The sequence below is a fragment of the Gavialis gangeticus genome, unplaced genomic scaffold (assembly GCF_001723915.1).
Source record: "Gavialis gangeticus isolate Ggan-Ray unplaced genomic scaffold, GavGan_comp1, whole genome shotgun sequence".
Lineage (NCBI taxonomy): Eukaryota > Metazoa > Chordata > Crocodylia > Gavialidae > Gavialis > Gavialis gangeticus.
The window spans coordinates 34,253,457-34,265,004 of record NW_017729008.1 but is presented as its reverse complement, the minus strand read 5'-3'; the positions used below and the strand labels follow the sequence as shown (position 1 = coordinate 34,265,004).

General features: G+C 44.2%; 1 long non-coding RNA gene across 1 annotated transcript; it reads left to right on the top strand.

Moving 5' to 3' along the window:
• Positions 1-2,334: 2,334 nt before the first annotated feature.
• Positions 2,335-11,540, top strand: LOC109292315. Its single transcript, XR_002096103.1, has 3 exons — positions 2,335-2,344; positions 5,598-5,608; positions 11,238-11,540. It is a non-coding gene; the product is annotated as an uncharacterized LOC109292315 (long non-coding RNA).
• Positions 11,541-11,548: the final 8 nt, after the last annotated feature.

The window sequence follows — 11,548 nt, the reverse complement described above, 5'->3', positions numbered from 1 at the left end:
CACTCAGTAGCTTGTGCTTCTATTTCACTCTCCCAAACTTCTGCTTTATTGACAAAATCTGCACTGCTGGATGGAGGCAGAAACTACGTACATGAATAAAGGCTAAAGTGAACCTATAGCAAATGACAGCAAGAAAAGGGTGTGTTAAATAAGAAGTGTAACAAGGAGTGGTTGAAGAGCTCTTGAGTACTTTGATAGAAGAGATCCTTTAATCTTTGTGCATTGTGTATTGTGCATTTCAATTGGATGTCAAAGCCATATGAATATGTAACTCAAATGAATGTAAAACAGAGCCCACTTGAAAATCATATGAAAATAAGCCTCACTTACTATTAGCAATGGCTTGCTCAACTGTACAAAATTATTGAAATCATCTTCATTCTAGAAGTAACATCCATCTTGTTATGACTTCATATGGTTTCAGACATTCAGTACAGGCAAAAGATTCAAGCCACTTTTTTTTTTGCTAATCAGAAAATTATTGATGGAATTAACACCTGCCTCCCCACCACCCTGTGTTCAGATGGGACATTATTAACCCCAGTATGAAAGTACAATAGCTGTTTTGTTTGCTTCTTTGTGGTTTACTTTGACTTTTTCTTGTCCAGGAGGTTCACTTTTAAAAGGGACATACCATACAGTTATGTTTTACATTGTAGCTAGTATTTGGTCCAGCAGGGAGACATTTAATCCTTATAACAAGGTCCACTGGATGACCTTTCTCACATGAAAACAATGCCAGATTTTGTGGGGTGGGGAACAGAGCTAAAACTTTGACCATGATGTTTACCACAGTCTTAATGCTGGATAGGCCTGTTAATAATGCCAAGCCTAAATGCCCCCCTCTTGCCTTCGGTGTTCCTATTGTCTGTATCTGCACGTTGCCTCTCATCATATATTTAGACTACAAATTGTTTGGAGCAGGGAATGTCTTTCAGTGTGGTGTATACAGTGCCTAACAAAATGGGCCCCCTGCTTCTGATTACAGCCTCTAAACAGTTTTGTAGTACAAATAGTAAATGATAATATGAATATATATATATATATATATATTCAAATGAAAGTGGCCTAAAATTTGGCATTATGATTGACGGCACCAAAACTGTATCTGCTTTTCTAGGAGCTAAGCCACTGTAACTGGCATACCTGAGCACCTCACAGATAGAAACTAATTTATCCACCCCAAATCAGTGTGCAGAAGGGAATGAATATTTCCATTTTACAGACAGGGAATGAAGGCACAAAGGGATTTACAGGCTTACCTAAGGTCACAGAGGTCTGTGATAGATCTAAGACTTAAACAGCTCCCAAATCTCAGTACGGTGCCTTAACCAGACCTGGTGAGGGACTTACAATTTCCCCTGGCGGTCGGTGGTCTACAAAAATATCCTTATTATGATAAATAATTAGATTTCCCTCTAGCTCGAATAGTAAGGGCCTGTTTGGAACTGAAAGTATCTATTATAAGTTGCCACTACTGCTTTTCTCTACTCAGTAACTAATGCATGTGCATATACAGCTACTGTTTTTTATTGATTAATATCGGACCATTGTAGTGAACATACCAGACGCTCAGAAAGTTATGGAATTCTTCAGCTAAAGTTTTCTTTGAAAAATAATAGTGCATATTCCCTATTTGATTAGGGATATCGGTCTGGTCCGGCATGCAGTGAAGTCAATGGGAGCTTGTCTGCTGGCATCAGTGGGTTTTTTATCAAATTCTGAAGTGCAGGATGAACCTTCTCAGCTGGTGTGAATCCAGAGTGCCAAATTCTACTTCCATTTACTTCATTTTAAATTCTGTTGTTATGCACTCAATCAAATACTGAATAGGCATGACAACAAATGCATGTAGAAATTGGCCCATTCACTACACTGGAGCTGCTACTCCTGATTCCCACCCCTCGCCCCAGTGTGGCAAAGAATCAGCTTCCCAATGTACCTATTTTCATTGAGGTAGAAAAAAGGAAATTAATTTAAGGTTCAAATGCCACATGCTATATTGATGCACCACCAGGGTGGGTATTTTTTTGCTGCTTGGATTTTGTTTTCTAGCCACACATACAATTTTTGCATTTTTCCTCTATTGCTATTATAAATTGAATTTTAAATTTTGAACACAAAATCTGGTTATTTTGCATGTGGTTGCATGCTCTTCCTACTGAGCCAGCTGGGTTTGAGACCACCATCTGTGTAGTACTGATTAGGCCTGTTTTCATAGCCTACCTGCTTTTCAACTCACAGCAATAAACCTGTACATAAAAGACCAAACACCCCATTTTTCTAGGCTTGCTGCCATCAGCTTTCTAGGTAAATTCCTGGTTGCTGCAACAGGGTTGAAAGTGTTAAGGCAATGACACTTCTGCTTAATTCATCAGAACCAAAAAAATTGAGAGCATTAATTACCTGCATGGGGAGGAGGTTTCTAAAAGTTTTTTAATCTAGCAGTCTAAGGCATAACAAAATGTGATTTGAAATGGAAGCTATGTAATTCCAAGTTTGGAATTAGGTGCTAAATTTTAAGGGGGGGGGGGTGGAGGCGGGGAGGGGTGATTAAATGCTCATGCAGCTTACCAGGAGATGTGCCAGTCCTCTATCAAATGAGGTTTTAAATTAAAATTAGATATTTTCCTGAAAGGTGGTCTAGAAAGCACTGGGTTTAATACAGGAAATAGAGAAGAGAATTCTAGGTTATGTGGTCACTACAGTGAAGTACAGACAGTTAAAAACCCAAGTTCGAATTGATTCAATTTTGGCAGTTTAGTCTAAGCTGCACAGATTGAACCAATAGGCAAGTGCACAGACATTCATTTTTGATTCCAGAAATGCAGCCAAATGCCTGCAGTAGCCCAGGCCAGAAGCTGAGAGGTGCTAGAGCATACCTCCCTGCTCAGCTGGAGCAGACATCTTGGGCCAAGGCTAGTCCCCCTGTGAGGAGGAGGTTTATGGGAGAGGTACAAAGCATCCTGGGATGCTGGAGGACTGTGATTTAATTTGAATCTGGAGGAGACTGGGGACAGAAGTTCAATAAACCATTTAATTTAAATCAGTTGAATCTGATACTACATCCATCCAGATTTATCTTAAACTAGTTTTGGCCATTTTGAAAGTGGTTTCTGTGCACTGAGCTTCTGTTATGTTACAGATTTGAACTGGTTTCTAAGCACTTATACTAGTTTATGTGTAATTCTTGTTCCTTGCCTAGGTGCTGGTCCTGGCTGGCCATAAAATGGAAGCAGGATTTGATCATTTAGGCCAATGGCTGATACACTAGTAAAATCTAATGAGTCAACATTACATTGTTTTTCTAAACTGGGGAAAACTAAACCACAGGACCTAACAATCACCGGTCGTTATGCTCTTTACTATCTTACCAGTGTGCAAGCTTTGATTCTTGAATTTGACCTCTCTCTCACCCAGTACCAGCAGGGATGATGCTATTTCAGTGCAATCAGCCTGGCTTCTGTGATGCTCAGCTGCAAGCTTTACTAACCAGTGAAATCAGGTGCTACAAAGAGAGCCCCATACAGCATTCAGCTACAAGCTGGTAAATGCTACTGCTTGTGGTTTTTTACGAAGAGACAAATTAAAGGAGAGAGAAATGGTATAAATTGTCAGGCTGTGACTGAGGTTAAGTGTTTTCTGTATGTGCATGTGTGTATGAGGGAGATACCAAGGTGTTATGAGAACCAGCAGAGTCCCTTCCCTTGCGAGTACTGGAAGGAGAGAAAGTTCATGGACTCATCAACTTTTGAAATGAAAAAGATCTATTGGACATCTCCCTGCTTCCTCTGACAGCATAAAATTTTGCCTCATGGCATATTCATTATTTTTCATATTCCAGATCTTTTCCTTTAGCATCCAGTTTGAAACGAACTTATTGACAAAGCTTCCTAATTTTATTCTATTTGTATAGGGTGGTATTTTCAAAAGCAATCAACACTGGCCTAACTCAGCTCTTGTTGAAGGCCACTGGAATTTTAATGCCGACTGCCATGCAAACAGCATTAGAATCATAGGCAATGCTTTTGAAAATGCCCCCCTCTATATTAAGACAAGGAAAGCCTTCCCCTTGTATTCATGTATTTTTAAAACCACATTAAGGAGTTATTATGGACTTGACACTTTCAAGACATAAACCTTCAGAAAATGGCAGAGTATATCTGACTTCCTATGTGAGTCAATACCCTGACCCAACTGTTACCTTACATTTACTGCTGTTTCCTTTCCATGCAGAACTAAGCAACCCTGGTTAGGTTCTATTTTTAATAAATCAGTACAAATACCAAATGCATGTAGAGTATATGTATGTGCACTCTGTATAACATTTACATTACAGCTTTTCAGAGGAAAGCTTTAATACTGTGTTTGAAGTCATTTTATTTTTATAGAGTGCTGCTTGTTAAAAGTTGTAAATCCTCTTTGTGCTGCCGAGGCTGTATCTAGCCTTTGGTTAGATTGAAATATAAAATCCAATGCTGCATTTGCTTTGCTTTACTTGAACTAATGGTGAGCTCTGTAGGCACTATCCTGTGAGGGGCTGCCTGGCACCCGATAGCTACCATTGTCTAAACTGAGGACAGGATCACAGTCTATTCTAGGAATAGGCAACCCTTGGCATGCATGCCAGAGCATGGCATGGGAAGGCATTTTTTTTGGCACTTGTTCCTTGGGGAAAGGGATGAGGCTGAGCTGCCACAACAAGGATTGGGCCCCCACAGTTCCTCTGGTGTCTGCCCCTGGCATGCCAACACTTTACAAGTCAAGGTTGCAGGTGTTTTTGGCACTCTGCCCAAAAATGTTGCTGACCTCTGGCCTGTTCTGTAGGCTTGGACAGGAGTGCAAGAAGGCATAAAGAGGCCACTTGCTACCCTGAGGTAGTTATAAGCTTTGGGGGAAGAGAGCATCCAAAGAGCAACTGTTTCTCAGCTTGGATAGGCAAATAAACCCAACATCCCGTTTTTCCCAGGCTTATGCACTCTGACACATGGGTAAGCTGGGATGTAGCAGGCCATATGTTGCATTAGGTAGATGGACACCTCCTTCCAAAATTCACCATGGGTCAGGAAGCAGACTGACTTTCAGAGTCAAAATGTGCTTCCTAGGTTGTAGTTGGCCTAGGGCAGCAATGGGCAGCCCCAGATACAGTCCTATGGAGAAGGTTTTGAGTGTGCCCTGAAGGCCAAATTCTTGGAAACATTCAGGTATCCATCTCCCACTGAATTCATTGAGATTTTGGTGCCTAAATACATTTTAAAAAATCTGGACCTGAGGGTTACAGGCAACAAAGACTTCACAACACTTGGTAGGAATTGGTCCCCTGAAGAGCAAGAAGAAATTCTCCTGCAAATGTCGGACAGCGATACAAGCAGAGAAAAATCTTGAAGGTGAGGCCTTATGCCTTAATCTGGAAGTAAACTAGACAACTGTCCACACCTCTCAAGGCCTTTTGACTTTTCTCCGAATATGTTGTTCAGAAATGTAAAGTAAATGCGTTTCCTTCCTTGACAATTCCCAGATAGGCAGATTGGATTTGGGGGAAGTTGCACGAACTGCATCATTCCCTTGAAACTTGCAACTGAGAAAACAAGCAAAAGGAGCTTTTTTTGTGCATGTTTCTCAATTGTTTTCAGTACTCACCACAACTCAGCACTGCAAACAAAATACCACAAAAAAGTCTGTTCTCCTGAGACTTCTGGCTCTGTAGGGCAGACCTGAAAGGGGCCATATAGCTGGGAAGTTAGCAAGACTTCTGTGTGCTTTTCCAAAATAAAGACCTGAAATTTGCTCTCCGTCCCCAAGTGAACCAAGCAACTTCACCGTCCTTCTTCAAGACCTTCCTTAAATATAAATCCATTCAAGTCCAGCTTTCAAATACTACCAGCCTCACTCACATACCTTCTCTCAATCATCTCCATTTGATTGGAATTACTCTTAACTTAGAACTAAACAGATCTTCAGCAAGCATATGGTACCATCTCTATGGCTGCATGTTGGATCCAGCCCTAAGTCCTTTGTCTGCATCAGGTATAAGTTAATGTGGGGTTCAGGAATTTGTTTCACAGGATATAGCAATACTGGTGCACTACAATGATGAGGTTTAACTGGTCCATTAAGCAGTTAGTGGCTTTACATGGCATAGAGTTTCTGGCAGTTGCAAGCACTGAAGCTTAACTGGCCATGTAAAAAGGTTTGTGGTTGAAGTTTTAACCAATATGTACTAGGATTTATGGCCCAGGTGTCTGCACTGGGCAGTGTACGTCAGTAGTACTATATAGGTAATCAGTCAAAAATTAAACAAAATAGTCCACAACGTCCCATCAGGGATGCCTTTGTATTTTTTTTTTCTATCCCCTATTTGTATATCACCTTGAAGGGTGTTTTCGTGACTAGCTGTGTGTATGCATATGCAGCTTCCTACTTGGCAGTGTGTACGTATTTGATGGTTTCTTTCCTTCCCAGAGCAGAAAGCTGTTCTGCATTCAGTTTAATCGAACGAAAACTCAGAATTTGCCATGATATTCAGACAAGGCCAACCTGAATGGTTTTTGCCAGATCCATTTCAATCCCAGTGCACCTATAAAAAAAATGGTTTGTGTTGTTTGTAAAAGATTTAGGCATTCCTCCTGGAAAAGAGGCTAGGCTTATGTGTATATGTATCTATTGCCTATAGGAAACACTTTTACTTTAAAAACCAGGAGAGATCTATTTCAAGAAAAACTAAAATCCTTCATTTCTTCACCCCACACTTCCCTGAAAAATGCTGAAAATTATATAGGCTGCTCTCCCTTTCCAGTAAGCTACAGAATACTTAAATTGATCCCTTTATGCCTCTCTTTCTAACACTGATGCATGTGCACACACTGGTGATGACTATCAGACTCCAGATGTTTGAGATCTTGGCAGCTTTGCCCTCTTGTTGAACCTTTGTCATCAGCTGTAGCAAATAGCTGTTACTTTGTAGCTGTTGTTGACCTAAACATTTCCTGACAGCGGTTGCGCCCTACTCCCATGATTGGCATTTTCCAGAAAGCTGATGCATCTGGTGGCAGTTGATGTTTCAGATTCGGTAGCTGGTAAAATGAGTTCAGTCCGCATTGTGCATAATTCAGTAAATGCTGCATCAGCTTTAGCCTGCTCTGCATTTAATTTATTAGGCCAAGAGATGCATTTTATATGCATGGATTGATTGTTATTTTACTAGGTGATGTGATTCAATCAGTAGGTGATGAATGCCTTTTAGTGTATTAGACTGTTTCAGTTGTTGATGGTATCTAGTTCAAGAAGGGATGTACTTGATTTAGTGACATGTTTTCTAATGTAATTGGAGATGCTTTTCATTCAGTAGCACATTCATTTTTCTCGCTATTATGCAATTTCTTACTGATAAGTGATTGACAGATATCCCTCTTGATCTGGACTGGTTTTAATCCTTTTATCTCAACCTCCTTACCTCTGATCTGTTTAGGCCCCTGCCTCTGCATTTAGTTGCACCCAAGCTAAATGGGATATACATCTTTGCATGTTTAGGGCTATAGTGGGTAAGTACGATGGGTCATGGAGCGGGAGTCATCAACCTTTGCCCTGCAGGCTAGATCTGCACCACCAAGTTGTTTAATCTATCCTGCAAAACTCCAGATATCCATGGCATTTCAGCAGTGAGGCAATTTGACCACATTTTGGCAGAGGAGAGATTCTGTGGCAGATGACGTGCTGGTGGGGAGAAGGGCCAGTGGTCAGGTCATTAGCACCAGTGCGCCACAGATTGAGCTGTATTATTTCAGCTGACCACTCCCAAAACACTGCCAACTCCTGTATAGAGAGAGCCTGGCATATCAGATCTCATATAGGGCCCCTGGACACTACTGAAATAAGAGCGGGGAGATGAGATTTACCATAACTGCGCAGTTGTGTCATTGTGGCAGAAGGCCACCTCTGTTTCTCCCCAAAAACTCTACTCTGTGACAATTTAGTTAAGATGGGCCCTGCAGAGGGTACACACGTTACCCTATCTCTTTAGGTAACCTGAGCTGGATACATTCCTGAGGAAGGGCAGGGGGGTAGGAAACCTTCTCCCTCTGCCTATGTGACTTGCATCATGTACCTGGGTGAGGGGCTTGGGCTCCCTGGAGAGCTAGGAACTGCCAGTCCACCCAGCAACTAGTGATGCATGTCAAATTGGTTGACTGACAGCCAACAGGTGCTGGCCTCCATTGGACCAGGTAAATGAGGTCATAAGGGCTATATAAGTTAAAAACTGCCCAGGAGGAGGGGGCAGCAGCCATGAGGAAGACTCAGAGAGAGAGAGAGAGAGGAGCTGGACCATCTGAAACTTGCTCTCTCTCTCAAAACTCACGATCAGGGAACTACCTGCCTCCAGAGGGAATCTCTACCTGCCTCTGGATGATACTTGTGAGTAAGCTACCTGAGATCTTACTAGATATATAGCTTGTAGTAACTCAGATGTGTGATCAAAGGCTACCCAGCCATGCCGGTTTGCTCTATGGGATTTCTCTGATATTGCTGTACCCTATTCCAACCCTACCTCTTGTAACCAATAAAGCTCCCCCTTGTACCTAGCATGGGAGATTTATTGGGAGTGGGTCTAGATTATGTCTTGGGGTCCCCTTGATTCAGCTGACTAAGGGAGACCACTACTTTTGCTTCTGACTGAGGAAAGCATCCCAAGTTCTTGAAGTGAATCAAGTACCCTCGAGGGCTACTAGGCCTGTGTTTACCAGGGTGTGCAGAGCCAGAATCAAGCCCAACCCTGGGTGGTGGCAGTGTTACCCCCAGGCTAGCGGGTGTGCTCCAGGAAGGGGTTCGGCCAGATGTGAGGCACCCCAGGGAGGCACTCAAAGCCTGGAAGGTGGTTGGGTGCAGTCAGGTGGGTAGCTCAATGCAGGAGTGCTCCCTACTGGCCCACCACACATGGTGTTAGGGCGGGATACGACAACCTGCTGTATTGAAGGCATAATCTGGGGAAGGGAATAGAGTCACTGAAAACCCTTGAGCAAACAATTTCTAATTTGGCATCAGGTCAACTAGACACTGTAGATAGCTAGGATGGCTGACGAGTATGACCACCTGGCGGTGGCTGACTTGGGAGATCTAATGAAAGAAGAAGCAAAAGAGAGAAGACCTGATTAAGATCCTGTGTGATAATGATCAGGCTACAAGATCACCCCCGCGTGTCCTTCCAGAATCCACGAGGGGCACTGAGGGGCCACCCTCTGAGTGGGACTTCCAGAAATACCAGCTGCAGCTAGAAGCTGAGAAGCGAGAGTGCAAGTTCAAGCATGAGCTAGAGTTGAAAAGGATGGAGCTGGAAGCCCAGCACCAGCGTGAGGATGAACAGCGTGAGCACAAGAAGGAACAGAGCAAGCATGAAGCTAGAGAGGCTCAGCGCCAATGGGAGCATGAGCTTGCAGTACTCCGGATGAAGACAAATGCTGAAACTGCAGGCACCCAGCCCACACTAGATTCACCCTGCAAACTGAACACCCCAGTCTTCTCTCGCTACAAAGACGGGGATGATCCAGAAGTGTTCCTAAGCATCTTCGAAAACCAAGTGCACCGATGGAAATTGCCAAAGAAAGAGTTAATGAAACACATGGCTGCTCTGGTAGAGGGTGACATGTCTGTGGTCCTGAACAGCCTGCCCTTGGAATCAGCAGATAACTATTATGCCTTTAAAAATGCTGTGTGTTCAACAATCAAGTTAGGACCAGATTATTTCCAGAAAAAATTCTGGAATACCATTCCACAACCAGGGAAGACAATGGTCAATTTTGCGGCCCAGGTGTGGGACTCCATCCTTAAATGGGCAAATGTAGCCAAGGCTGACAATAGAGAGAAGACGCTAAGCCTCAAAACACTGGACCAATTTTATCACTGCTGTCCAAGGGAGATTAAAACCCTAGTCAAAAACAGGGCCCCCAAAACCATCCAAGAGGCCACTGAAATTGTGGACCAGCTGTTGCTAAATCACGAGGGGCTGGACAAGAAGCCTCCCTACTTTGGGAAGGAACAGAAAGGGTTCCAAAAAGGGGGAAAGGGAGGGCCAGGCCCAAAGGAGGAAAGAGGGCCACATCCTGCTGAGTGCAAGGCAGCCCCAGATTCGGACAAACCACCCAATTCAGAAGAGAGGGGGCACTATAACTGCAGGGAACCAGGCCACATCAGTCCCAACTGCCCAAAGATAAGCAACAAACTCAAGCCAGTCAGACATGCAACAGCTGTAAGCAGTGAGGGGGCAGCCCCGAGCCACTCTGAGGGGTGTGCCTGTTGCTAGAGTATTACAAACCCAGAGGAGGTGATGGCCTTTCACGGGACTAAGATAATGGTAAATGGGAGAACCCTTGTCGGGGAAGAGGACACAGGGTCCAGTGTGTCATTTATCAATGCCAGCTGCAAATATAGTGCCAGGGAGGACCCTTACCATTCAAGGTGTTGGGTCCCCGCCATTTGAGGTACCAGTAACCTGTCCCCCATCGAGTGGAGAGGCTGCGGGATGTGCTTAGAACTGGGGGTGCTGGAAAGGGCTCCTGTTCCCATCCTGGTGGAACATGATGTTATGGAGCTAGAATACCTGCAAAGGGAGGAGGGCTACCTCCTAGAGCCCTACCATGTTAATGTGGTGACTTGTCAACAGAGCCAAAAGGCTAAGGTGGGAGGAGTGGAAACTTCCCAGGACCTGGTCCCCCAATTGGCTACTAAGGCAGAGGAGGAGGAAGGAGAGACTCAGACTCCCTCTGACTGCAACCAGCCCTTGGCCATTGAGGAAACCAGTGACCTCGAGGTTGGGTTAAGTGACAGACCGAGGGAGGAGTCTGATCAGTAAGTGGCAGAGGAAACTGAGACTTTTGGGGAGAAGTTAAAGGACACCCCCGAGGGTGCAGGTGCACTTCTTACAGGAGCACCAGAACTCCCTGCTGATTGCTTAGCTGGGCAGGAGGAGTTCAAGCAGGAGGTTCTAGAGGACCCCAGCTTGGAGGACCTCCGGCAGATGGCTCAGGAGCAAGAGACAAGAGTTCACCCCAGATAAGAGGGAACAGGTGGTCTGGGATAAGGGACTTCTCTATCGGTTGTGGATACCAAAGAACCATGCTGAGACCTGGGAACCCCATCACCAGCTCATAGTACCTCGTAAGTTCAGACATCAATTGCTTTCCATGGCTCATGATTTACCGTGTGCTGGTAACATGGGCAGGGAATAAACACACCAGTGGCTGCAGGCCCAGAATTGCCCAGAATGTGACAGACTACTGCAGAGCTTGCAAGACATGCCAGCGGACGGGCAAAAGTGGGGACAAGAGAAAGGCTCCTGTACAGCCCCTCCCTATCATTGATCAACCCTTCCAAAGATTGGGGATAGACATTGTGGGCCCTCTGAGGCATAAGACTCGTAGAGGGAAGAAATACTTCCTGACTTTAGTGGACTTTGCCACTCGGTATCTGGAGGCAGTTGCCTTCACCTCCACAGAGGCACCTATGGTTGCTGATGCCCTAACCAAGATCTTCTTCCAGCTGGGTTTTCCCTCCGAGA